This window comes from Canis lupus, chromosome 10, assembly GCF_048164855.1.
Source record: "Canis lupus baileyi chromosome 10, mCanLup2.hap1, whole genome shotgun sequence".
NCBI lineage: Eukaryota > Metazoa > Chordata > Mammalia > Carnivora > Canidae > Canis > Canis lupus.
Genome location: NC_132847.1, coordinates 16,232,438 through 16,258,616, shown reverse-complemented (window position 1 = coordinate 16,258,616; position 26,179 = coordinate 16,232,438). Strand labels below are relative to the sequence as shown.

Below are 26,179 nucleotides of genomic sequence, written 5' to 3'. Positions count from 1 at the left end.
CCCCATCCTATTTTTCTTTAGAGCTGCTTGCTGCTTTCTATAAATTCCATTGCATTGTTGCTTTAAAGTCTATTCGTATTCTATTATTAGGTTGTTATTATCCTGGCCTTTATTATAATGAATCATAATACTCTGTGGCTACATGACATTTTTCTTCTTGGATCATCCTGCTTAGCCTCATAAAAGAAATTAATCAAGTTACACCTTTAAGGAAAGCATTAAGCTACTTCATTGTAAAAGCAAATTGTCTTTGTTTGCTCTGATTGCAATTGTGTGCAGTTTCCAAAAGAGGCATGTTAAAATATCAGGGGAGATTTCAAATTGTCCATTCCTTAAACTGACTGGCGGCCCCCCCTCCATCTTTTTTTAAAAAATAGTGTTTTGAAATGCTAAGTTATATGAGAAAGATGGATGCTTTTGAAGCACAACAGAGATCAGTGTATATATTAAATATGTATATATAAAGCTAGTCTTTTCCTAGTACAGTCCACAGTTTTTAGATGTTTGTCAAGAAGAGGTCTTGGTAATATTGAGCTGGCCAGGGTTCTCTTGTTCTCCTTGCCCAGAATGCTTGCAGGAGTCTATGCAGAAGCCACAGAGATGAAATGTTTCTGACAATATCTCATAATGTGACTCTTTGTCACCCCCTGCCACTTCTTCCACTTGGATAATTGTTACAGTTCCATTCTCTGCAGAGGGAAACATGAAGGGAAGTAATTATCATATTTAATTTACATATGAGGGAGGAAATTTCTAATAATATCTATTGGGTTTAGATATCAATTTAGGTTTTTTTTTCCCTCCAGTGGAGATCTGCTAAGTACTTGGCACACTACCCCATTTCTTAAATTTATGCTTCAAATTTTCTGTGTCTAAAAGAAGAAAATGGTAAGGAGATAAAGAGGGAATTTCTGCCTTGAGCTGTCTTTAGCCCATCCACCTGCCATCTGTAATCATGGCTGTTCACAAATTCAGCATCACTTGGGTCCATATCAGTGCAATCTAGGCTGATAACAGATGATTCTCACATTGGAGACACTCCACATACAGTCAGGCCTTTGGCTGTATACCTTTTGACTTAGTGTCTGTGTGTGTCTAGAAGCAAGTAAAGAATAATCTTTAAAATTGCAGCCATAATCATGAAGTATATACACGCCTGGAAGACCTCAAAGCAATTTTTTCCTGTATGAAACAGATATTATTGATTTAGTCTTATTTGAGAAACAATTCATAACTGAGATGTGAAAAAGTATTAGAGAATGGGATCAAGAGTCACAACAGTCACTTCTAATTCCCATATACAATTCAGGTTCTTTTCTTTAACAATAATTTTGATGCACAGCAGGAGGGTGAATAATCCCCGCCCCCCACGCCCAACAAAGCTGTTCACATAAACTTGTGAACATGTTACATTACATAGTATGAGGGACTTCTCAGGTATGATTAAGTTAAATATTTCATGATGGAGAGATTTTCCTGGATTATCTGAGGGCACCCAATGTAGTTAAAAGGGTCCTCCCTCTTACAAGATAGGAAAGAGAATCAGTTATAGAAGAATCTGATGTGATGATTGAAACAGAGAAAGAGATTCTTGAAAATGCTACGTTGCTGACTTTGATGATGCAGGAAGGGGCCACAAGCCCAAGAATGCAAAGGAGCACTTGAAGCTGGAAAAAGCAAGGAAACAGCTTCTCCCCTGTGTTTGAAGGAACGCAGACTTGCCAACATCTTGATTTTAGCCAGTGAAAGCCATTTTGGACTTCTAATTTCTAGAACTATAAAATAATAAATCTGTGCTGTTTAAGCCACCTAGATTGTGGGTAACCTGCTATAATGGCAATGAGAGGCTAATATATTCACTAATTGTGATTAAAGGAGGTATAGGGATTAAGATTACATACTCTAGGTCTGGCCTGTCTGGGTTTGAATCTTGGTTCAGTAGGGGGACTTTGAGCAATTTAAATAGAGTCTTTGTGACTAGGTTTCCTTATCTTTAAAACAAGTACACCTATATCACATTAGGTGTTATAAGGATGAATTATAGAGAGCTAAGAATATGCTGCTACAAAATATGTCCTCAGTGTTGAGCCATTTGAGTTAAAAATAGCAAGAGTTAAGGAATCATAAATTAGGGGAATTTTATTTTTTAAAATAGGCATACAGCAGAATTTTTATTTTATTAATCACAGGATAATTAGCAATTCATAGCTAAAGCTAATATTATTGGCCTCCATCTCTTTATACGAAAAATGTGGATCTATATTACATCTGTAGATGTGGTACATCTCTCAATTTCCTATCAATTTTGATTCTCTGCCCATCATTGTGTAAAGACTACCCCTCTACTTCTGCTTAGGTTTTAGTTCATTATATAGGAGTTGTTTGGCTCCTGAGCTCTAATTTACAAAGTGAAATAAGATATCTATTCAGGGATTCTATAAAGTTTATTAATACTTAAATATATTGGATTTTAATTCATTTTACCAAAACTTATTGTCGTAGACAAACTATCATAAAAAATCCCCATAAACCAAAGACCTTGGTTTTCATGCCACTTATTGGGTGAATGAAGGAAAGAATAAAAGTATTAGAAGTAATAAAGGTGGAAGAGTTTGGTTACTCACTTGCCTCTTTGGGAGGCTTATTGACAGAAAATGTGTGGTTTCTTCATGTGTGATTAATGTTCTAATGGTCCTTTAGAAAAATAGATGGTAAGAATAAAAAAGGTTGACCCTACTCATGTTTAGAAGAAAACTTTCAGAGTCTTGATTATAAGATACAATAATGATAATTATCTGAACAAAACTACTCTACAATTACTTGTTGAATCTCAAAAGTGGAGAAAGGAAACAAAACATAATCAGATGAGTCAAAAGTGATCCTTTGTTTTCAGGACAATATATCACCTTGGTTGGTGAGAGGAGCAAAAACAGAGAGAAGGAGACACATCATTTTTTTTTTCTCCTCAAACTCTTAAAGATGTTTTCATCTCGAACATATCACCCTTGTCTTCCTGAGTAGCCAATACCTCTTTATCACCAGTTCTCCCCAAAACAAAACAATCAAGGACCCATATTAGATCATGAAAAACTCAAGAAAGAATGTTGGTAGTGAAACCAGACAGAGGATGAAAATACTGAGGGACTGAAAAACCCAGAAACATGCTAACCTTTTCAAAGTGAAGGCCAGTGAAGCCCCCCTTGCTCTGGAAAATATGGAGTGATTTCTCTGGATGTGTTATAGAAAACATCTGGACAGGAGGGACTTGATTTAATTTCTTCTAATTTGTTTTCTTCATGACTTCTTTGAAAAGACTTTTTTGATCAGAAGGATCACTCAAATAAATTTTATACCACCACAACAAGCCAGCATTACATGGAATCACACAATAATTGATACTGAAGTAACCTAATTATTTTCTCTGGTTTATTCCCAAAAGTCCTATTCAATTTGCTATAGTGTCACAAAGAATTTCAAAGAGGCCAAAGATGTAAAGAATTCTTCACTCACTCACTGAAAACGTATTGTGCAGTATGTAGTGTTAGGCACTCTGCCGGCCACTGGAATGTGTTAAAATAATTCCTTTTAATAGTAGATGAGAAAATTAGAAAATATTACTATTGTTAGATAATTTGTTTACAATTTGGGAAAGTAGCACAGGAACTGGATGGATAGGCTGAGGAAAGGCAACAGATAGCTTCCAACCAGAACACAAAAAATGAAACAATAGGGAAAGCTTTAGAGACAAGCACCCAGCATAGTTCAAAGATCTTATAAAAATCTTTACGGGTCCAAAATCATGAAATCTGACAAAATAGTGCAGATACCATGGGGTCACTTGAATTTTGTTTTATTTTTAATGTGTTTTCTTCCCATTGAATGATTATCTTAGGAGTCAACAATTTTGACAGCTTTGACATATTTGTATTTCTATTCTTCTTGGAGAAATAGTCATTTAGAAAACATTCTAACTGTTACGGAATGGATTTGGAAAAAAAATACCACTGAGACCCCTGAAACAGACCCCTAAACCTCCGTGTCAAATAAAAATGAGCCATCAATGTGTTTGCTGCTCCACTTGTGGGGCTAATCAGTCTGCTTAGCCTTAAAGGATGGTCAGGGTAGTTAATGAAGAGCCAGGGGAACTCGGTTCCATGGAGCAGAGAGCAGTTTACAGTGAATGCAGGGTGATGCAGCTTATGGCCAGTGCTAATACATTAATCCCAAATCAGTTAACCAGTAGAGTTTAAAGAACAACAACATCTAAATTGGGCTTTGAATAATTGATGACAGCAGCTGAACTATTAAAGAAAAATGTATCTTTCCTCAAGGAAGCCTATATCCCTGTAATTACTAAGCTTATTTTCTCTGATTGGATACAGTTTCTTACGAGAATATTTTTTTTTCCTCTGAAACATCAAGAGGAATTCCAGTGACATGTTTTTGATGGAAGGGATAGAAAAGTGATATGCTTTAAAAAGGCTGGTTTCAAAAACTGCAGCTCCCAATTTTGCTGTACACATAGGTATACAACAGGAGAGGAACAGACATTGAAGATTAACTTTTCTGCTGAGAGTTGGTTGGTGCGATGGTGGGATAATGAGGGTGTCCACCACCACACAGATTCTGAGATAAAAAGGAAATGATTTTTACATCAAATCGAAGGACAGGTTTTTAAATATAGTGATTACAAGGAATCTTATAAGAGAATGGAGTGTAATTCATTATAAACTTGTGAATCATTGCCTCTGATGACAGTGATCTCCCTAATCTTCTAGTTTTGACCCTCAGAAAGAGTATTGTTTGTGGAATCAATTTTTGCAGAAGTTTGAAACAGTGCATGATGTAAGTGACACTTCTGGATCAATTTTTCCTATTACCTCTTTTTCTTGTGCATTATAGATGTTACATTTTTAATAGTTTCCATAGAAACAGTTAATGTTGGACTTTTAAAACTGTAGTAGTAAGAGGTGAAAGAACAAGAAAGATAGTTTGGGAATGTATGACCAGCAGATGTGTTGAAATAAAGTTAAGGAATAATCGAATAGCACAAAGATTTCACAGATATGGCATAAGGCTTTACAACTTGAGGAGTAAAGATTGGACAAGAGAGAGTCTCAAGTCCAAAGTTTGGGCATTAAATTCTGATCCTTTTTACCTATGTGCATACAGTACCTCAGGATTCTGTGGTAGTCTTCTAGCTGTCACATGCTTTACTAATTTAATTTATATAAAATTTAATTTATATAAAAAGGCACAACAGAAATTGGTGATGCATTCCTTGTTTCAGTAAACCCATATAAAATGCCTATCATATGCTAGGCTCTCATCAGGGTGTTCAGGATCATTCCACAAAGCAGAGAACGTCCCTTCGCAGAGCTTACAGTTGGGATTCGGGTATAGATAGTAAATGGGGTAAAATGTTTTAATTGATATGTTTTGTGAAGAAAAGGGACACTTGAGTGAGCTAAGAGAGCTAGGCAGTTGGGTTATAATACTGACGAGGATGGTCAGGGGAAACTTACTGAGACCATGAGTAAATACTTACAAAGGAATTGTATCTGTGAGCCATGGAAGTAGCTGGGGAGACCTCTCAGGCAGTAGGGACTGTGCCAAGGCAAAAGACCACCTGCTTCTTCCTACTACAGCAGGAGTCTGGTGCGGCTAGAGTGGAGAAAGCAGGTTAGCAGGTTGTAGGTCAGAAAGGTAGCTCTAAGCCAGTCATTTGAGGTTTTAGATCATTATAAGGATTTTGGCTTGTACTCTGAGTGAAACAAGAAGCCAGCAGGTCACTAGTTCTTAAAGCATGGTCCCTGGCCCAGAACACCAGAATTGTCTGGGGAATTATAAGAAATATGAATGCTCAGGTCCCACCCACACCAAAATTTCTGGGGATGGAACCCCATACTCTAGGTTTTAATCGGTATTCTAAGTGATTCTAAAGCATGTTCAAAGTGGAGGACCACAGCAGTAGATGATTCCAAGCAAAATGACAAAATGATCTAACGTGGTCATTCATCTTAAGACTTCTAGAAATGGACCAAAATTTGGACATTTTTGAGAGTAGAAAGGATCCCTAAAAACTGATTTACAAAAGATTATAAGGTGAGATTTTCCTGGTCAAACCAGAACATGGGAGGCCATAAGTCACTTATTTATTCTGTAAACTAGTACAGGCCCTTCTTTAGAAAAGAGATCTAGGCACCAAGGCAGGCTTCTACCAATTGAAGAGAAGAGGAAGAAGGAAAGCACTACAAAGTACAGCTTCTCAGGCTGGGACATATTCCTCTCATGTGCAATATCCAGCCTGAAGTTCATGAGAAGGACATCTCACTTGAAAATATAGACAGCTTACCGTACATAATCTGCAATGATTTAAAACGAAGCTGGAGCTAGAATGGGATTTTTATGGAAGCCTGACCTTTGGTCTTACTCATTTCATTACCAAGTATTTTACTGCTGACATTTAGTCTAGGCCAAAGTTTGTTCCTACGCATTTTGAAGTCATGACATTTCATCATGTGGTATTTTGCTTTTGATTAAGGTGCTATAGCATTAGTTGCCTTGTAAATTTAATAGTGTTTCAATATTTTATATGAATATGCTCTTTTAGAAAAAAATATGGCTCTGTAAAGGTACTATCCAATATGATATACAATATCCAAACGAGGAATCTCTCAAGAGTAAAGTGTTGCTATTATCAAGGGTGGGCTGAAGTGCATTCTAACCAAGCCCCACCAGACACATAATATGTGAAAGCATGAAGTGCAGAGCCTAGGACCAGTGACCATGCTTCTTGTACTCTTACCTTCTCCCTGTAACACGGTGGAATGCTTCAGGTCTCAGGAGGGCTCATTTCAACTTGGCTGAACATAGAGATTGAAGATGACAATCTTCACTATTAAAAACATTGCCTAAGGAAAATGTAAACCAGCTAAAAATAGAAAGAAACATATAATTTAAGATTGAAAAGAGATTAAGGATGGAATCTCCTGCTTCTTAAAGGCAGCCCATGGACCACCTGCATAAAGGTCACCTGGAGAGTGCTGTAAACAGACAATCACAGGCTGTCTGCCAGACCTGCGGAATCAGAATCTCTGGGCAGGAGGTTTAGAAATCTGCATTTTTAATAAGCAGTCTAGGTGATTTCTATGCACAGTGAAGTTTTTGAAGCACTATGGTATGGACAGTGTCCAAAAGCAATATTATTATCCAGAGCTACAGAAGGTAAAGATAAGAGCAATTATAATGCTAAGATAATTTTCCATGTTTAAACTATTTTGTTTTGAATGACTTAGTGTAGAGAGAAAGAGGTAAAAAAACGATATGCTAAAACCCAAAGGACTCACTGCAGCAAGTCGGAGGAAATGTTAAAAAGCTTGAGAAACAGCCAAATAATTGCTGGGGGGATGGAGGTTGGGGGTGCCTGCTTGGACCTCTCATGGGAATAACTTCACATTGCTAATTTACAATCACATGCTGCATCTGTCACTTTTACAAATCAATGAGAATGCCCACCCTTTAATAGTATGGGGCTGCTTGCAGTGGCTGCTGGTGTGGGCCATCTAGACAAGACCTTTCAGAATGTCAGGAAAGAACCTCAGTGACGCACATTAACACACACACACTCCTTTATGTCACTTCCAATTTACTTTATCTTAAATTGTCAGCAAGAAGAACTCACACCCATATTAATAACTAGAGGTTTGCATTTAGGCCAAGAAAAATAAACCCTGCTGATAGCTCTGCAGACAGCTGGTTTGTTCGAAGTAGAGCCAAAAAAAAAAAAAAAAAAAAAAAAAAGACATGGTTCTTTGTGGAAATTTTATAATATTTTGGGAAGGGACTAGTGGAAGAATGGTTTCAATGTCTTTGTTTAGGAAAGGCGTTTTGAGAAAATAATCAAGATTGTCATTAAACATGATTTTTTACTATAAACAGCAGGAAAAAGGGAAACGCTATTAAGGTAAAGTCATGATAAGTTTCAACCATCTGGAAATGGAACTATGTTGAAGAGCACCTAAAATATTCTTTTTTACTTTTCTAAAGACAAATGAAGAAATTAAGATGCTGCTTCTGTGAATCTAATTCTGATTAAGAAGCGAGAAATTATTCACAATGGGAAGTGGTTAAAGTGGAAATAAACACCAACCATAACTAGACATGCGACTAAGGCATTTTAAAAAACAGATTTCAAAAGCACTTAAATGAAGAAATAAGATTTGCCTTTTGTATGAGCCTTAAAAGGGAATGTTGCTCAGAGAGTAGGGTAGGAAAACAAACTTCAGTTTGGATAGTCTACATTCAAATGGAGAAGAAAATATTTCTCAGGGAACTGATTTAGTTGCAGCAGAAGGTTTCCCAAAAGCAGGAAATTAAAAAAAAAATGTGGAAGAGGGGCACATAGCAAGGAATGAGAATAAAAGAGCTGCATAGACTTAGAAGAGCAGTATCAAGAAATGAGAGGCCAGAGTTACTGAGGCCTGAGGAACTGCTAAAGATAATAAAAGGCTGTGTAAGCTATGTTCAGAGTCACTGTGAGCAGAGAAGGGATAGGCTCCCTGCTCGGAGGAGTAGTACACTGGTAACAGATGACCAAAATGTTACCAGATAATTGATTTACTCATCTTTATATGCCTTATGCTGAGCACAGTGCCTGTCACCTATCAAGTGTACCACACATGTGGGGGAAAAGGATGGATGAAGAGTTCAGGTGGTGACAGTGATTTTGAAAATCGAAAAGCCATGGAGTAAACGGGAGTTTTACAGGAGAAATGTCAATACCAATATAAAACATGAAATTAATCAAAGAACTTGGTTATTTTTAAATTAGAGCTCTCTACAGACCTAGAGGAATGACATCCCAAGAAGGCAAGACTCTGCAGATCTGATATTAGAACCATCATTAACAACGTTCAAGATCAAAGTATAAAGGTTTCAGAGATGCAATCAGAGTACTAGCCCAAAATTTCATAAAAGGAAAGAGACGAATTTGGGGTATTTCAGAACAGTGATAGACTATTTCTGCCATAATACTACAACACCTTATGAAGTAGAGAACTTGGAATGATTTAGATTAAAAAGTGATATTTAGAGTCTATTAGATAAGGAAAGTGTGCTAAAAACTAGTACAACTTATTTTTAATAGTATTCCCTAATCTATTCATGAAAGAAATGCTATCATCATTGTGATTTCAGTAGATCATCCTGCCAAGCTTTTTATACTTAGAGAAAAGGTAGAGAGGTATAAACTCGATGATGATGCAAACAAATGGATTCATAATTCCCAACCATATTCCAATAGGACCAAAATAAGACATTCTCAAACTGTGCTACAGGACTCTGTGTTTGGCCTTGTCTTGTTCAATATTTTGATTGATGGTTTGAATTAAAAACAAACTGAATGGGTATTTATAAAATTTGAATATGACACAAAGCTAGAGACAAAAATAATAGTATACTGCTAGTCCAAGTAAAATGGCATATGCTTATCTTAATTCAGGTTGTTGTAACAAAGAACAGTAGACTGGATGGTTTATAAATAACAGAAATTTATTTCTCACAGTTCTGGAGGCTCCAAGTCTGAGATCACGATGCCAGCACATTCAAGTTCTGGTGAGGACTGTCTCTCTTCTAGGAGGCAGCCGGCCATCTGTTCCCTGTGTCCTCAAATGGTAAAAGCAGTGAGGGAGTTCTCTGGGGTCTCTATTATAAGAGCCAATCTCATTCAAGAGGACAGAGCCCTTATAACTTAATCACCTCAACAGTCTTCACCCGCCAATATCATCACATTGTTGGTTAGGATTTCAGCATATGAATTTGAGAGGGATAAAAACTTTGAGTAAATAACACCTCTTCTTTCTCCTTTCTACTAAGTCAACAACAAACACTAGAAACACAAGAGACAATCAGAGAACTCTGAAAGGTGATAGGATAGATTGAATAATGTCCCCCAAAGATATCTACATCCTAATACCTGGAATCCAAATGTACCTTACATAGTAAAAGGGATTTTGCAGATGTGATTACATTAAGGATCTGGAGATGAGGAGATTGTCCTGTATCATCTATAAGGGCCCAGTGTAAATCCTTCTAAAAGGAGGCCAGAGGGTCTGAGTTAGGAAAGGAAGGCTGTGTCATGAGGGAAGCATAAAGAATTTGAAGATGCTGTGCTGCTGGCTTTGAGTATGGAGAAAGGGGCCACAAGCCAAGGAAGGCAGGCAGCCACTGGAAACTGGAAAGGGCAGGAAACAGAGCTTCCAGAAGGAATCAGCCCAGGGTACACTTGGATTTTAGCCAAATGGAAGTGTTGGACTTCTGAGCTCCAGGACCATAGGAGAATAAATTTGTGTTACTGTAAGCTATCAAATTTCTGGTAGTTTGTTACAGCCTCAGTAGGAAACTAATATAGATAAGAGGAAGGAGAACTGATTAGGGACTCCAGTACTAGAGGAAAAACATAATTGGCAAGGTGTTTCATGACCTCCTCTTCACCACCCAACAGACGAAGGTGACTAGTACAGATTCCAATCCTTAACCTGGTGGCCCAGATCATTCCTCATCTTGACCAAACAGAATAGGACAACAGCTAAAATGAAATAGAATGACAACACTAAATGGCAGAATTTAGAGAAACTATGTCAGTGGTACAATGTCAGTGGAAATGTAAAATGATAATCCATCTGGAAAACACTTTGATAGTACCCTGTAATACTATACTTGCAACTCCCATACAATGCAGCAATCAACCTTTTGGGTGTTTGTCACAGAGAAATGAAATCTGTGCTCACACAAAAACCTGTATACAAATATTCCTAACAGCTTTATTCAACATAGCCTCAACTGAAACAACCCAGATGTCTTTAAACAGATGACTGGTTAAATGAATTATAATGCACCTGTAGCATAAAATGTTAGTAATAAAAAAAAATGAGCTATTAATACATGAAACAATTTGGATGAATTTTGAGATAATTATGCTCAGTTTAGAAAAAGTCCATCTTGAAAGGTGTTTTGATTCCATTTATGTAACATTCTTACAATGACCAAATGATAGAAATCAAGAATAAATTAATTGTTGTCAGGGCTTAGGGATGGTGGGAAGAGGTGGCTATAGCTATAACAGATCATTTTGGAAAAGGAACTTTTTAAATGTTGACTATATCATATCTATATCTCACACATAGTATAGTTTTCAAGGCATTACTGTTCAGAGAAACTTGCAAAGGGTACATAGGATTTCTCTGTATTATGTCTTATAACTATATGGTGAATATATCTCAGAGTTTAGTTGGAAAAAAAGACTGAAAAAAATTCATAAGTGATATAATATTCATCAATGGTCCTAATAATGAATTTTTCACCTCTAATTTGTTATAAAAAGATTTTATTTATTCTTTTTCACAAATATTTTCACTGGGAATAGAATGCTAGGATGACCTTTTTGATTTTTTTCTCTGCCTTAAAGATGTCATCCTATCATCTTCTGGCTGGTATACGTTTGACCCTTAAAATATATGGGTTGAACTGTGGGCATCTACTTATACACAGATTTTTTACAGCATGGTTCTACAAATGTATTTTCTCTTCCTCATTTTTTTTAAGATCTTATTTATTTATTCATGAGACACACACACACACACACACACACACACACACACACACAGAGCAGAGGGAGAAGCAGGCTCCATGTAGGGAGCCTGACGTGGGACTTGATCCCAGGACTCCAGGATCATGCCCCAGGCTGAAGGCAGGTGCTAAACTGCTGAGCCATCCAGGGATCCCTTCCTTATGGTTTTCTTTCTTTTTTTTCCTGATCCTTATGGTTTTCTTAATAGCCTTTTCTTTCCTCAAGCTTATTTTACTCTAAGAATACAGTATATAAAACGTGTAACATACAAAAATATGTGTTCATCTACTGTTTATGTTATCGATAAGGTTTCAAGTCAACAATAGGGTGTTAGTAGTTAAGTGTTTGGAGACTCAGAAGTTATCTGTGGATTTTTTACTGTATTGGGGGAGTGGGCACCCCTAATCCTTGTGTTGTTCATGTGTCAACTATAGTTTTTGATGAAAAATGCTGTTACATTTTTGGTAAGGTTCCTTTTTTCTCTCTGGCTTCCTTTAGGACTTTGATTTTTCACATGCTTGAATAAGATACATTAAGGTGTGGTTGTTTTGTTACTTTGTCTGCTAGGGTTTCTCTGCACCAACCATTTCAGCAATCTGGAAAACCTGAGCTAAAATCGGGTTTTGGGGGATAATTCCATAAAAGTCAGTTGTAGGGAAACAGTTTTGAAGGCAGATTAAGAACCACTAAACAGTCCCTTCCTCCATAAAAGCACCAACAACAGTGCAAAATGGCCAAAATCAAAATTTTTCTGAGCTCTTCTAATTAATCAAAATCCTACAACAGTCAAGAAGCATTTATTCAAGAAAAATGGCTGAATGAATCTTGGTATGAACAGCAAGATAATGGCATGTGAACTTGCCTTATATCTATCCTCTTCTTCCCAGTTTCATGGAAGCCTTGAAAATTATTAGCTTCACAACCATGATAGCTGTGAAAACCAGAGTCTAGCAGCCACTGGAGGCACAAAATCAGTTTGGAGCTACACTAAAATCTCTATCGCTAAAGAATTGTTATCTTTGATTTACAAGACAGCTCTCTGTAAATGCTCATTTTAAAGGATTTGTCTCTATATGACCTGACTCAGACTTCCTCACTGGAAAAGTCCCTATCTGTAGAGTGTTGGTTGAAAATAATGTAAAAAGTTTAGGAAAAAAATTCTTAGAAAGTGTTAAAGAAGGACAGGAAGAAGGAAAAAAAAGGCAAAGTGGGGCGGGGGGAGAAAGATCATCTCAACTTCTATAAGGAAAATAGAAAGTACAGGTTGACAGGTGGAAAAACAATAGAGATATCAGGAAGCAAGGACTGAGAATGGACCCTTGTATCTAGCAATGTGGACATTATTATGTATCTTTACAAGAACACTTTTAATAAAGTGAGAGGTCTAGAGGTTAAGGGAGAATGGGAAATGAATTGCAAACAAGTACTTAAAATCTCAGAATTGTGATATTTTTGGTTTCCTCAGTACCTTAGTTAGCCACTTCATTTTGTAGGTGTGGAATGGTAACTCCAATAAATTAACCAAAAGACATAGCTAGTTAGTGACAAAGAAGAAGCTAACACCCACGCTTTTCTTACTCCCATCTTAAATATCCTTCAGTTACACAAGATTGCTTCCTTCTGAAAAAAAAAGTAGATTATTATTACTCGTTTTTTATTATTTAGAAACAGAGATTCTGAACTTTAGAAATAAAATATTTTTGCTTTGTCCAAGAGGAAGCTGGCCATTATTTTGGTTATGACATTCGGGAAAAGACGAAAAACCAGAAATTACTCCCCACTTCCCTTTTTCATTACCACTCTCTTTTTCAAAAACGTAGGGGTGATTTGCCCCTAGTTACCATTATACAGACACTGTATTCAGTTATTCTTTGAACTGTGAATGTTGGCAGCCAAAGGACAATTTCATTTTTGTATTTTGATCACTTTTCTTTATGGACTTAACTCCACAAAAGAATATTATCTCTGGTTCTTAAATCTTTTGCTCAGAGTGAGTTGTATTTTGTTTTAGAATAATAAGAATTGAATTTCTCTTTTTACTTAAAATCAAAGCCTTTTAAAGGACTCTCTGCACCCCCTCCCGTTTTTGATGTTCTTTAGAGAATATATTCTGGTGAATAATATAAAGTTTTTATCTATGTATCACCCAGCTCAGCATGATCTTGTAGAAGAAAATGGAAAGAATAATCCACAGTGGTCAAGGAGCTAAAGACTAACTTGATCCATAATTAAGCAATACATTCACATGGCTGAGCAAAGAGCTTGCAGCTACCGCTCATCTCTGATGTTCTTTTACAAGGCTTATCTCCATTTGAAAGCTTTCTTTTAAAACATTTCTTTGGCAAGTAGTCTAAATTATTCACTGCTTCTAATATTAATTTTTGTTATATATTTCTAGCATATTCTATACAATGGGACAGAAACATTTTATGCAGATTTTTAATTAAGATTAGTCAAAGCCACCATGCTAATAATAATAACAAATAGACACAAACCATACATATACACTGTGTAGTTCTGGCTCATTAGATAGAATATGTAGCAAACAGCAATCAAAGCATCATTTCTTTGAACATTTACTTTAATTATGATACTATATACTACATATAATATTTATTCTAGGGGTGTGTAGAGGATTTTAAGATGAAAAAGTATAATTATGGTAATTATGATTTGAGGGCTTTCTTTCTTGAATATTTCCTTTGGAGATTTGTGTGCCATGAAAAAATATTAAGTAAAAAAAAAGGCTCTGGGCATGAACAAACACTTCGTATTTTAATAATCCTCATCGTATTCAATGCTGCTGCCATATTAGCATATTGTCATTTCTGCTTTTTTCTTTTTCTTAAAAAATCTATTTGCATAATTATGTAGAGTGCAATCTCTCTCAGGTTGTTCATGGGTATGGAGCACTTAGCATTGCATATTACTACAGGAGATCAGCTTCTGCAGATATTCATGACTTTTTGGATCTGAAAAAAAAATAACTATATAGTTTTTATTATTTCTGATTTTTTGTGAGGAGGAAACCTTTGGCACATTGGAACAGTGAATGTTCAATTGTCTTATTTTCTTTCTGAAATGCCATAGATGTCATATACAAATACATATGTCTAGACAGGTGTTAATTTTTGCTGTAATGATTAATAGTTCTATGAAATTCTGACTCTCCATTTCTCGGTTTTTATTCAGGTAATAAATGAGGTATGAATACATAATAAACAATACCAAAAAACTTAAATACTGGACTAGTTTGTAATGATCCTTAAATAACACATGCACGTAAACACATCCATACACACACCAATGTATACTTACATATGATCAATTGCCTACACAGGGAAAAATATTTCTTAAATTTGCAGTAAATAGTTTTTTTTTTTTTGCAGTAAATATTTTGAATGAAGTTGCTAATTTATAGCAATTTGTCGTATAATTATTTTATGGCCTTTATAAAAAAATAGCTACATGTGTATTTATTTATTTAGTTATTTTGATTTTTTAAAAATATTTTATTTATTTATTCATGAGAGACACAGACAGAGAAAGAGAGAGGCAGGGACACAGGCAGAGGGAGAAGCAGGCTCCATGCAGGGAGCCCGATGTAGGATTTGATCCCAGGACTCCAGGATCACGCCCTGGACCGAAGGCAGGCGCTAAACCGCTGAGCCACTCAGGGATCCCCTACATGTGTATTTAAAAAGAAAAAAATGAAGCAAAATGGAAAGTTCCAGAAAAGAAAACAAAAATTTACTATAAATCTCACAATCCATCACTCACCAATCAGTTTTGGTGACTATCAACTTCATCTCCCTTTATTCATACGCAAGCAGTGTAAAAGATAGGAACAGTTTGACACATGACATAGCATCGTGCATAGTGCATAGTATTTTAAACTTAACATTAAGCTTAATATTATTGATTTTAACTGAAGAAAAGGACCTGAAGTGAGATTACAGAATTACTGAAGCTCGTGTGTGTGCCGCACACACGTGTATGTATGCAAGACATACATTTTAAAAACAGCTTTTAATTCAGAATAAAAGTATTTTATTTTTAGTGAAAATGTGAAGGTTAGTAAAAAAAATCTTATGTAGCTTACACAGTAAGTGGGAGAGCTGGAGGATTATGTTCATGACTAATGTTCGGTGAGGAATATGTAGAACCATATCAAAGATCCAATGGGATTAAAACATCACTTACCACCACTCCTCTCATTCATATCTGAGATGGTAGAGTTGTTACTTAATAAATATTACCACAGTCTGAACATATTTGGCCAGCCATTTAAGAAGGGGAACAAAACAAAGCCAATACACCAAATCCAACAACAAAATTAAACAAAACTGGGTTTCTCACATTTCTTGCCTTGGAATTGAAAGACTCATGGGAAAGCCTACCAGATCCTGGGCCATGTGCCTGCAACCAGCTGCAAGGTGAATGAGTGAATGTTCTTAGTTGTACCTCCAGTAAGATGGGACTCATGGTACGATAATTTATTAGGTTGTTGTCATTTTGAAGGATTGGATGGTCACCTATGATGGTTATCCATTCCACATCTCTTGTTTCCTGATAGTCTTAAATCTCTTTTTTCATTTTTCCTCCTTTTCATGGAGCACACTCAGTAATACTTACTGAGAAATTGTACTTGAGAGGTAATATTTTGATATTTGTATGTATAAAAAGAGTTATTTTAACTATATATTTCAAGACTGAAAAATATTTGACTCCCTGCTAAGAAATATGAAGAAGATACCACTCACACTTCCTCCCACATTTGCCCTTTTAGCTTCCATTTTTCCCATTTTTAATTATTTTATCATTTTAACATTTCTAAGAAGTATTAACATTCATATTATTTAATTAAAATTCCTTTAGCTCTTTAATCTTTAGTTTTGGCATACATGGATGCAACTCTGACTAACCATTCTTTTCTCTAGTTTCCATTTCCCTAAGCTCTTTATCATGTGTTATTTCTTGTTTGACTACATTTCAGTATGCAAGAGTGAGAAGTTCTATCTTTAACTTTAAACATGAAGGATAACTTCCTGCATATAAATTTGGGATAACAATGATTCTTAGAAATTTACGGATACCTCTACATTTTCTCGAGAACTGAACATTTCTTTGGAGACCTCTAACGACACCTGACATCCCCTTTGAATGCAACTTGCTCTTTCATTCGTGAATACCTATGTGATTCCTCCTTTATAGTTAAAGACTGAGGAATTTACCAGAGTTCCATGTATTTATATAGATTTCTCTGTATGCATTTTTCCTAGGAACACTCTAAGACAGTCTGTAGGTTCAAGGCTGCTGTATTTCAGTACAGGTTAACTGTGTACTTGAATGTTGTGTTACTTGTTTGTTCTCTTATATATTCAGATCTTGTTTACTTATGATAGAATTATACTGATAAATGCATTATAAGTTGAACATATCATGAAGTTGAAAATGCCTTTAATACACCTATAGAGGGATGCCGGGTGTCTCAGTGGTTGAGCGTCTGCCTTTGGCTCAGGTCATGATCCCAGAGTCCCAGGATCGAGTCCCAGATTGGGCTCCCTACATGGAGCCTGCTTCTCCCTCTGCCTGTGTCTCTGCCTCTTTCTGTGTCTTGCATGAATAAATAAATAAAATCCTAAAAAAAAGTACACCTATAGAACATCATAGCTTAAGCCCAGTCTACCCTAAACTTGTTCAGAACACTTATATTAGCCTACAGGGGAACAACATTATCTAACACTGGGTCTATTTTATATCAAACCATTGAATATCTCATGTAATTTATTGAAGACTGTACTGAGAGTAAGAAAACAGAACAGAATGATTACATGAGTACAGAATGGTTTTAAGTGTATTATTTGTTTACCTTTTTCATCATGTGGTTGACTGGGAGCTGTGGCTCTCTGCTGCTGCCCCTCATCAATAGAGAGGATTGTGTCACTTACTGGTAGCCTGGGAAAAGATCAAAATTCAAAATCTGAAGTACAGTTTCTAACTGAAGTCATTATACCATTGTAAAGTGAAAAAATTTTAAGTCAAACCATTAAGCGGAGAATGTATTTTAATATCTTTTGTTGTATCCATGTTTTTCCATAGTCATGTTCATGTTTTATTTTGTTTTCTGCTCTTATTTATGTGATTTACTTCAGCCCATCCACCATACTTTTGACTTTGTTTTCAGTTATGTTCATTTTTATATGGTGCTTTTAATGTGACTTTCAGTACACATGTTATATTTTTATTGTTCACTTGCATTTTTCCCCTAAAATCTAGGATTTCCAACTCTTTCTGTCCTTTATATTTCATTTATTTGAACATTTGTGACTCTTTTTCTATTTTGACAAAGTAAAGTGACTATACTATCTAGTCTGTATCTGACATTACCTATGTTTCTTTGAATAATTCTTTTCATGATGTCTCTTCTTCAATTGGCCTTTTTAAATGTTCTCAATCTTCTATAAAAAGCATGCTTTAATGTGTGGTTTTTCTGTTAGAGCTTTTGTGGTTACTTAACGAAAGACACAACTACATGGCCCTGGTGGCCTTCCCCTTTTGATGGCTTAGCTGAGAGCTGGTTCAGTGGACTGAACTGGTCTGCAGAGAGGCAAGGTCTTTAGCTCATGTCAGCATTCCTGGTATGTAAGATTGTTTCCAGGGTTCTTGGTTTGCATATCTTGACTTCAGTATTCATATTCCCTAACATTGTTCCAGGGCCTAGAGATCACTTGAGGTATTATTGTTGCTTCTTGTAGGGATCAGCAAACACTACAACCCAAGGGCCAAATCTAGCCTGCTTCCTATTTTTGAATGGTATGTGAGCTAAGAATTGTTTTATATAGTTGAAAAAATCCAAAGGAGAATAATGCATGCAATATGAAAGTTATATAAACTTCAAAATTTAATATTCATAAGTAAAGCTTTATTGAAACCTGCCCTGCTTATTTGTTTATATACTGTCCATGTCTGCTTTTGTACTGCCACAGCAGAGTAGAGTAGTTGCAAGAGAGAACATAGGGCCCATATTTCTCTATAAAATGCATTCTATCTGGCCCTTTACATTAAAAGTTCCCTTTACTCAGAGAACTTAGATGTTCCCCATTAGCCATGTTAGGCTTACCTGTAAATATGCAACATGGTATTAGGCACATCCTCATTCTTGGAGTTCTCTGGTACATGTTCCACATGCTGACATGGTGAGACCCTCTATCCAAGAACTTTGGCTTTGTTGCAGATGGAATATTTTTGTCCATCCTGTGTTATAGAAAAATGAAAGAATGGAGAATTATACTCACCGTACTATTTCTCTGCTTATAAAATTTTCTTAGATAAGTTATATGTTATATTGGGATCATATGATGCTGTGGAATGTGCCTATGACCCTCTTGCAGGGTATTACTTATCACTGAATGTTAATTACTGCTAATGGAAATCATGTGGGGTCAAACTGCGCATGTCGTGGTTCCTGGAAGATCTAGAACACTCTTAAGTAATCTACTGCCTCTATTTCATTTTTGATGTTTTTGTATACACTTTTCCTTTTTTCTTTTTTGATCTTTATCTTCCCCACCATTCTGAGATATCAAAGTGGATCTCTACTGAGCCTTTTTAAAAAAATTTTTGGACAACCTGGATCTCATAATTAATCATGATCATTTTGTATGCCATCTTAACTGGGAAAATCTGTACCTTATCCCTGATCTCTCATTTTGATTATCATTTAACAGCAAGTGATCTTAAAAGTTTCTTCTTTAAGCCATGACATTTTCTTATTCCCTTTATGAGGGAATGTTTTCTTTTAGCCAGTAATTGGTTTCTGTTGGTGGTGAGATTTGAAGAAGCAGAGGAGAACACAGGCAACAACCTTTTTGAACTTGGCCACAGCAACTTCTTGCAAGATACATCTATGAAGGCAAGGGAAACAAAAGCAAAAATGAACTATTGGGACTTCATCAAGATAAAAAGCTTCTGCACAGCAAAAGAAACAGTCAACAAAAACTAAAGACAACCTACAGAATGGGAGAAGATACTTGCAAATTACATATCCAATAAAGGGCTAGTATCCAAGATGTATAAAGAACTTATCAAACTCAACAACCAAGAAACAAAAGTTCCAATCATGAAATAAACAGAAGACATGAACAGAAATTTCTCCAGAGAAGACATACACATGGCCAACAAGCACATGAGAAAATCCTCCACATCACTTGCCATCAGGGAAATACAAATCAAAACCACAATGAGATTAGTGAAAATTAACCAGTGAAAATGTTGAAAATTAACAAGACAGGAAACAACAAATGTTGGAGAGGATGTGGAGAAGGGGGAGCCCTCTTGCACTGTTGGTGGGAATGCAAACTGGAACAGTCATTCTGGAAAACAGTGTGGACATTCCTCAAGACGTTAAAAATAGAGCTATCCTACGACCCAGCAATTGCACTACTGGATATTTACCCCAAAGATAACAGATGCAGTGAAATGTGGGGACACCTGCACCCCAATGTTTATAGCAGCAATGTCCACAATAGCAAAACTGTGGAAGGAGCCTCGATGTCCTTTGACAGATGAATGGATAAAGAAGATGCGGTCTATATATATATGTGTGTGTGTGTGTGTGTGTGTGTGTGTGTGTGTGTATACACAATGGAATATTACTCAACCATCAGAAAGGATGAATACCCACCATTTGCTTTGATGTGGATGGAACTGGAGGGTATTATGCTGAGTGAAGTAAGTCAATCAGAGAAGGACAATCATCACATGGTTTCACTCATATGGGGAATATAAGAAATAGTGAAAGGGATCATAGGGGAAAGGAGGGGAACTGAGAGGGAAAAATTAGAGAGGGAGACAAACCATGAGAGTCTCCTAACTCTGGGAAACAAACAAAGGGTTGTGGAAGGGGAGGTGGGCAGGGGATGGGGTAGCTGGGTAATGGGCACTGAGGAGGGCACTTGATGGGATGAGCACTGGGTGTTATACTATATATCAGCAAATCAAACCTAAAAAAATGTAAACCCCCCTAAAAAAAGAGTATAAGGATTTTTCTTTTCTTTTCTTTTCTTTTCTTTTCTTTTCTTTTCTTTTCTTTTCTTTTCTTTCTTTTCTTTTCTTTTCTTTTCTTTTCTTTTCTTTTCTTTTCTTTCTTTTCTTTTCTTTTCTTTTCTTTTCTTTCTTTTCTTTTTTCTTTTCTCTTTCTTTCTTTCTTTCTTTCTTTCTTTCTTTCTTTCTTTCTTTCTTTCTTCTTTTCTTTCTCTCTCCTTGTTTTAAAAATGATATTTATTTGGCAAAATGTTTTAGGGGTAGTAAGCAAGACCAAAGGAATAAAATGCTTAGGAATGTCAGTTCTTTATGGGACAATTATTTAGAGAACATAAAAAGAGATTTTGTTTGTTCATTTAAAGAAAACAGCCTTAATAACAACCACAAGATATGAAGCAGTGTAGATTCAAGATCTAATAGCATATTTTTAAAAAGATTTTATTTATTTATTCATGAGAGACTGAGAGAGAGAGAGAGAGGCAGAGACATAGGGAGAGGGAGAAGCAGGCTCCATGCAGGGAGCTCAATGTGGGACTCGATCCCGTGAGTCCAGTATCACACCCTGAGCCAAAGGCAGGCGCTTAACCACTGAGCCACCCAGGCATCCCAAGATCTATTAGCATATTTGAGATTTGAATAAATCTCTTTTAGAGATTTATCTTCTCCTGAGCACAAAAAAAAAATCAAAATATTTATGGATGAGGTGATCAATATTTGAAAATTTTTTAATTGTTTTACCTTTGTTTGGAATTCACTTATGTCTAGTATCATTTTTAGGAAAAATATTAAAATTTTAACTATTACAAGTCAAACATTTTCTTTACTTCCTTTGAATTCATCTGTTTCCCCAGTTGAATAGGATTTGTGGGTATAAAGGAAAAGGATGGCACAGCACAAATTGGAAAAAAACTCTCATGACTAAGACAATTGAAAAAAGCAGATGTTTTTTGGATTATTTTCTTCTCAACACTTTAATGAGTGAGGATGTTGATAGCTATTGTTTTCTTTCCTGCCTTAGCAGTGGAGAATCATTAAAATGAAATGAAAAATGGAGCACCTGGTGGCTCAGTTGGTTAAGATCCAACTCTTGATTTTGGCTCAGGTCATGATGTTCAGGTTATGAGATCAAGCCCCACATCAAGCTCAGCACTCAATGCAGAGTCTGCTTGAGATTCTTTCTCTGCCTTTGCCCCACCCACCACTCATGTACTCTCTCTCTCTCTCAAATAAATATAATCTTTAAAAAAATGAAAAGAAAAACAATGCATACTGCAAAGATGTACAAAATTCTGCATTTCTACTGGTCCTAATTTGTAGATAAGTCTTGGAATATACTTACAGTGCCAGTTTTTTCCACATTGTCTACTGAAATCTATAGAATTAAGTTACAGTCTTCCATTATTAGTTACCATAGTAAACAAATTCTTTAATATATCTGAAGAATTTTCTCTCTCATTTAAAGTTAAGATATTTAATATTTATATATAGTTTGAGAACTTTTATGTTAACTTTTACATGAGTTAATTCAAAATGACAATTTAACTGGTAATAGATGGTTATGATTCTTGGGATATATTGTATGCAAATAAAGATCCTACATTTCCTGTTTGTTCAAGAAATAACACAGTATGACATAAATATTATGCCATTTCTCAATCATAGCGTTTTTATTATCTTCATTTTTATTGACTTCTATGTAGCTAACATATCACTATGAAAATTCATGAATAATATTTTCTATTTAGAAATCAGTCTGGGGATCCCTGGGTGGCTCAGCGGTTTAGCACCTGCCTTTGGCCCAGGGCGTGATCCTGGAGTCCCGAGATCGAATCCCACATTGGGCTCCCTGCATGGAGCCTGCTTCTCTGTCCTCCTGTGTCTCTGCCTCTCTCTCTCTCTCTCTCTCATAAATAAATAAATAAATAAATAAATAAATAAATAAATAAATAAATCTTAAAAAAAAAATCAGTCTCCACAGGGCAGCCCAGGTGGCTCAGTGGTTTAGCACTGCCTTTAGCCCAGGATGTGATCCTGGAGACCCGGGATTGAGTCCTACATCGGGCTTCCCTGCATGGATCCTGCTTCTCCCTCTGCCTGTGTCTCTGCCCACTCCCCCGCCCTGTGTCTCTCATGAATAAGTAAATAAAATCTTTTAAAAAAAGATGAAATCAGTCTGCACAGACAACATGATGATGGGAATGAAGGAGAATCTATAGCATCAATGAAATGGTAATATGTAGCTTTAATATTAATAAATTATTATATCCTCTTTGTAGGAAGGAATATTGAAATAGCTGTATTATTAATCATATATAACTAAAAGGAGAAAAGATTTTGAATAATTGAAGACAAAAAGGTATCTGAATATTTCCAATGTCTGCTAAATATAACCCTATCAATGGTAAATTATGTTATTTCGAGTCTCCAAACTTCCTTTCCCTCACAGATATTTTAATTAATTATTTAATCAATTATTTGTTGAAGTATACTTGACACACAATGTTAGGTTCATGTGTACAACATAGTGCTTTGACAACTCTATACATTATGCTCACCGCAAGTGTAGCGACCACCTGTCACTATACAACACTGTAACAATATCATTGGCTATATTCCCTATTGGGTACCTTTTATCATCATGACTTACTCATCCTAATTCCTTTCAACTCTTTTTTGTTCATTACTCCCACCCATCTGTCTTCTGGCAGCCATACTGTTCTCTGAATTTATGGGTCTAGTTTTGTTTTTTTTTTGTTTATTTTTTTGTTTTGTTTTATAGATCTCACATGTAAGTGAAATCATATGGTATTTGTCTTTCTCTGTTTGACGGACTTTACTTAGTCTAATACACTCTAGGTTTATCCATGTTGGTGCAAGTGGCAAGATCTCATTCTTTTTTATGGCTGAGTAATACATATATATTAGATTAGATTATATATAATATATATTATATATAGATTATATATAGATTAGATCATATAATAAATATATATAATATAGATTTTATATAGTTTAGATTATATAATATATAATATATATAAAATAAATTATATATATTAAATATATATTTATATATATTATATATTATATATATTATATGTATCACAACTTTTTATACATTCATCTTTTGATGACACTTAGTTGTTTCACTTGTCATATGACACACTCAGGGAAGATGACCACACAATGACTTCTACGTGAGTGTTCACAGCAGCATTATTCCTAACAAAAACTTTAAGCAACTTCACTCATCAAAAGTTGAATGGATAAACAAATTATAGTATCTCTATAATGGAAGACAATTCAGCAATAAAAATAAATGAATTACTGATACAAATAAAAACATAGATCAACTAGAAGACATTGGTTTTAATAAAAGAAGTATACACAAAATAATACATACCATATATTTGCATTTATAGGATGTCTAAAAGCAAGCAACCCTATCCTGTACTGACAGAAATCAGATCATGTTTGCTTGTGGCTGTTGGTGAGGGAATTGACTGAAACGGGACACAAGGTAACTTTGTGGGAGTGATGGAAATGTACGCTATTTTTATTGATATGAATATTACACAGATGTATACGTTTATCAAATTTGATATCATTTTAAGTGAGTACACTTTATTGCATCTTTAAAAAATGAGAATTAAATGTAAAAATAACAGCAACCCAGCAGACACACCATATTGGCTAAAGTTTGTAAAGTGACAGTTTCAAGTGTTGCTGAGCATGTGGAGCAATTTGAATTATATTTTACTGCTGGTGAGTAAATTGATGAAATCACTCTGGAAAAGAATTCAATAGTATTTACTTTAGACAAACTTTTGTATACTCTAAGACCCAGTGATTTCACTGTAGGGTAAATACCCAAAAGAAATGTAGAAAAATGTTTATAGCACCACTGTTTATAAAAGCCAAAAAGTGTAAGCAGTTTGAATGTTCATATATAGTGGAATGGATAAATAAATTACAACTGAGTATTACCCAGCACTGAAAATAAACAAACTACTACTACATACACCATAGATGAATCTCAAAAAAAAAAAAAAGTGTTGAGTGAAAGAAGCCAGACACAAAAGAGAATATACAATATGATTCCCTTATGTAAATATGTAGTGTTAGAAGTCAGGATAGTGGTTTCCTTGGTGGGGATAGTGACTGGTAGGGGCATAAAGGGATTTGAACAGATAATATTATAGTTTTGGGTGTTGGTTACCTAGGATATCTACTTTGTAAAAAGTTAGTGGAGCTTGATGCTTATATTTGTATACTTATCTATGTTATACTTCAATAAAAAGTTTATCTGAAAAGTTGAAAAACTGGATGGAAAAGAAGATGTTCATTCTTGTAGCAGTTTTGAATATAATTCTGTAAATTCTGTGATGTCTATGAGAGAGTCCTGAGCCCTAGGTCTGAGAGGAAGTCACAGTTTTCATGGAGTACCCAGTGCTACCCTGGTTTCTGGGGGAGAACATGAAACAAAAAAACAAAATAAAACCCCAAAAATCTAAGCAAACCAATTTTATCCCAAAGATTGTAACATTTTTTTTGAGAGACAGAAGAAAAAATGATGAGTTATCTTAAATATCACTAGTGTACAAAAGGGCAGAAAAAAGTAATAACATATTTGGATGGGATTGTATATATTTCCAAAGGAGCAGATAATGATAGCCTATATAATTTCAACCTTGTCTTAGAAAATGACATCAAAGTACTTGGTAGTATTATACATAACATCGTGAAATGTTAGGATCGTGACTGATAAAGACACTGAGACCTCTGTTTGGTCCTTGTGGTACAGAGTTATTCCACACACAGAATTATTCTATTACATACAACATATATACAGCATGCACAAATAAAACTAGCACAGGCCCTTAGGGTCAAAAAAGAAAATATAATATCATTTTTTTAAAAGATAGAATTTTTAAAAGATACAATAATATCACCGTCATATTACTTTCACTGTGTTGTTGAAAGGGTTTTCTGAAATAATTTGAGGGGGAAAAATTTGTAATTCCCACTATATGTTAATTATTATCATTAAATCTTAGCCTTCACAGTAGCCAAAATCCAGCATAGCTCAAGTGCTAACTTTGACGTACATATTATGCTTTTCAATGAAGGTGTATGATATTGATACTTAACCATATGTATAAGCTAAGATTTACTCTGTGGACTTGGGAGTGATGAAAACTCAGTTATTGCTATTTTCTTTTATTTAGTTGGCACTTGTAGAAACACTCCTCTAGGCACTTGAATGACCAACTTTAAAGGTTTATAGATTTAATTTATACTTACCACATGCCCAAAGGGATCTGATGCCTCCACAAACTTAAGTAAGTTACACATTTGGAAAATCTTCAGATCAGCATGTTACAGAATAGGTTCTGCATGATATTAGTTCCATGGGAGGTTTAAAAAGGCTATGGAGGGGAAAAACTACACTGCGTGGTTAAATAAATTGAACACAAGTTAGTAGATTTAATTGGCAACATTGAT

At 35.4% G+C, this 26,179-nt stretch overlaps 1 long non-coding RNA gene across 2 annotated transcripts; it reads right to left on the bottom strand.

Moving 5' to 3' along the window:
• Nucleotides 1-26,179, bottom strand: LOC140640868 (uncharacterized). Of its 2 annotated transcripts, XR_012037469.1 has the most exons (7): nt 25,979-26,179; nt 19,322-19,536; nt 18,753-18,886; nt 17,502-17,587; nt 6,809-6,934; nt 5,549-5,664; nt 1-689 (listed from the first exon to the last, which is right to left on the bottom strand). It is a non-coding gene; the product is annotated as an uncharacterized lncRNA (long non-coding RNA). The 2 variants fall into 2 exon arrangements; XR_012037470.1 differs by lacking the exon at nt 19,322-19,536.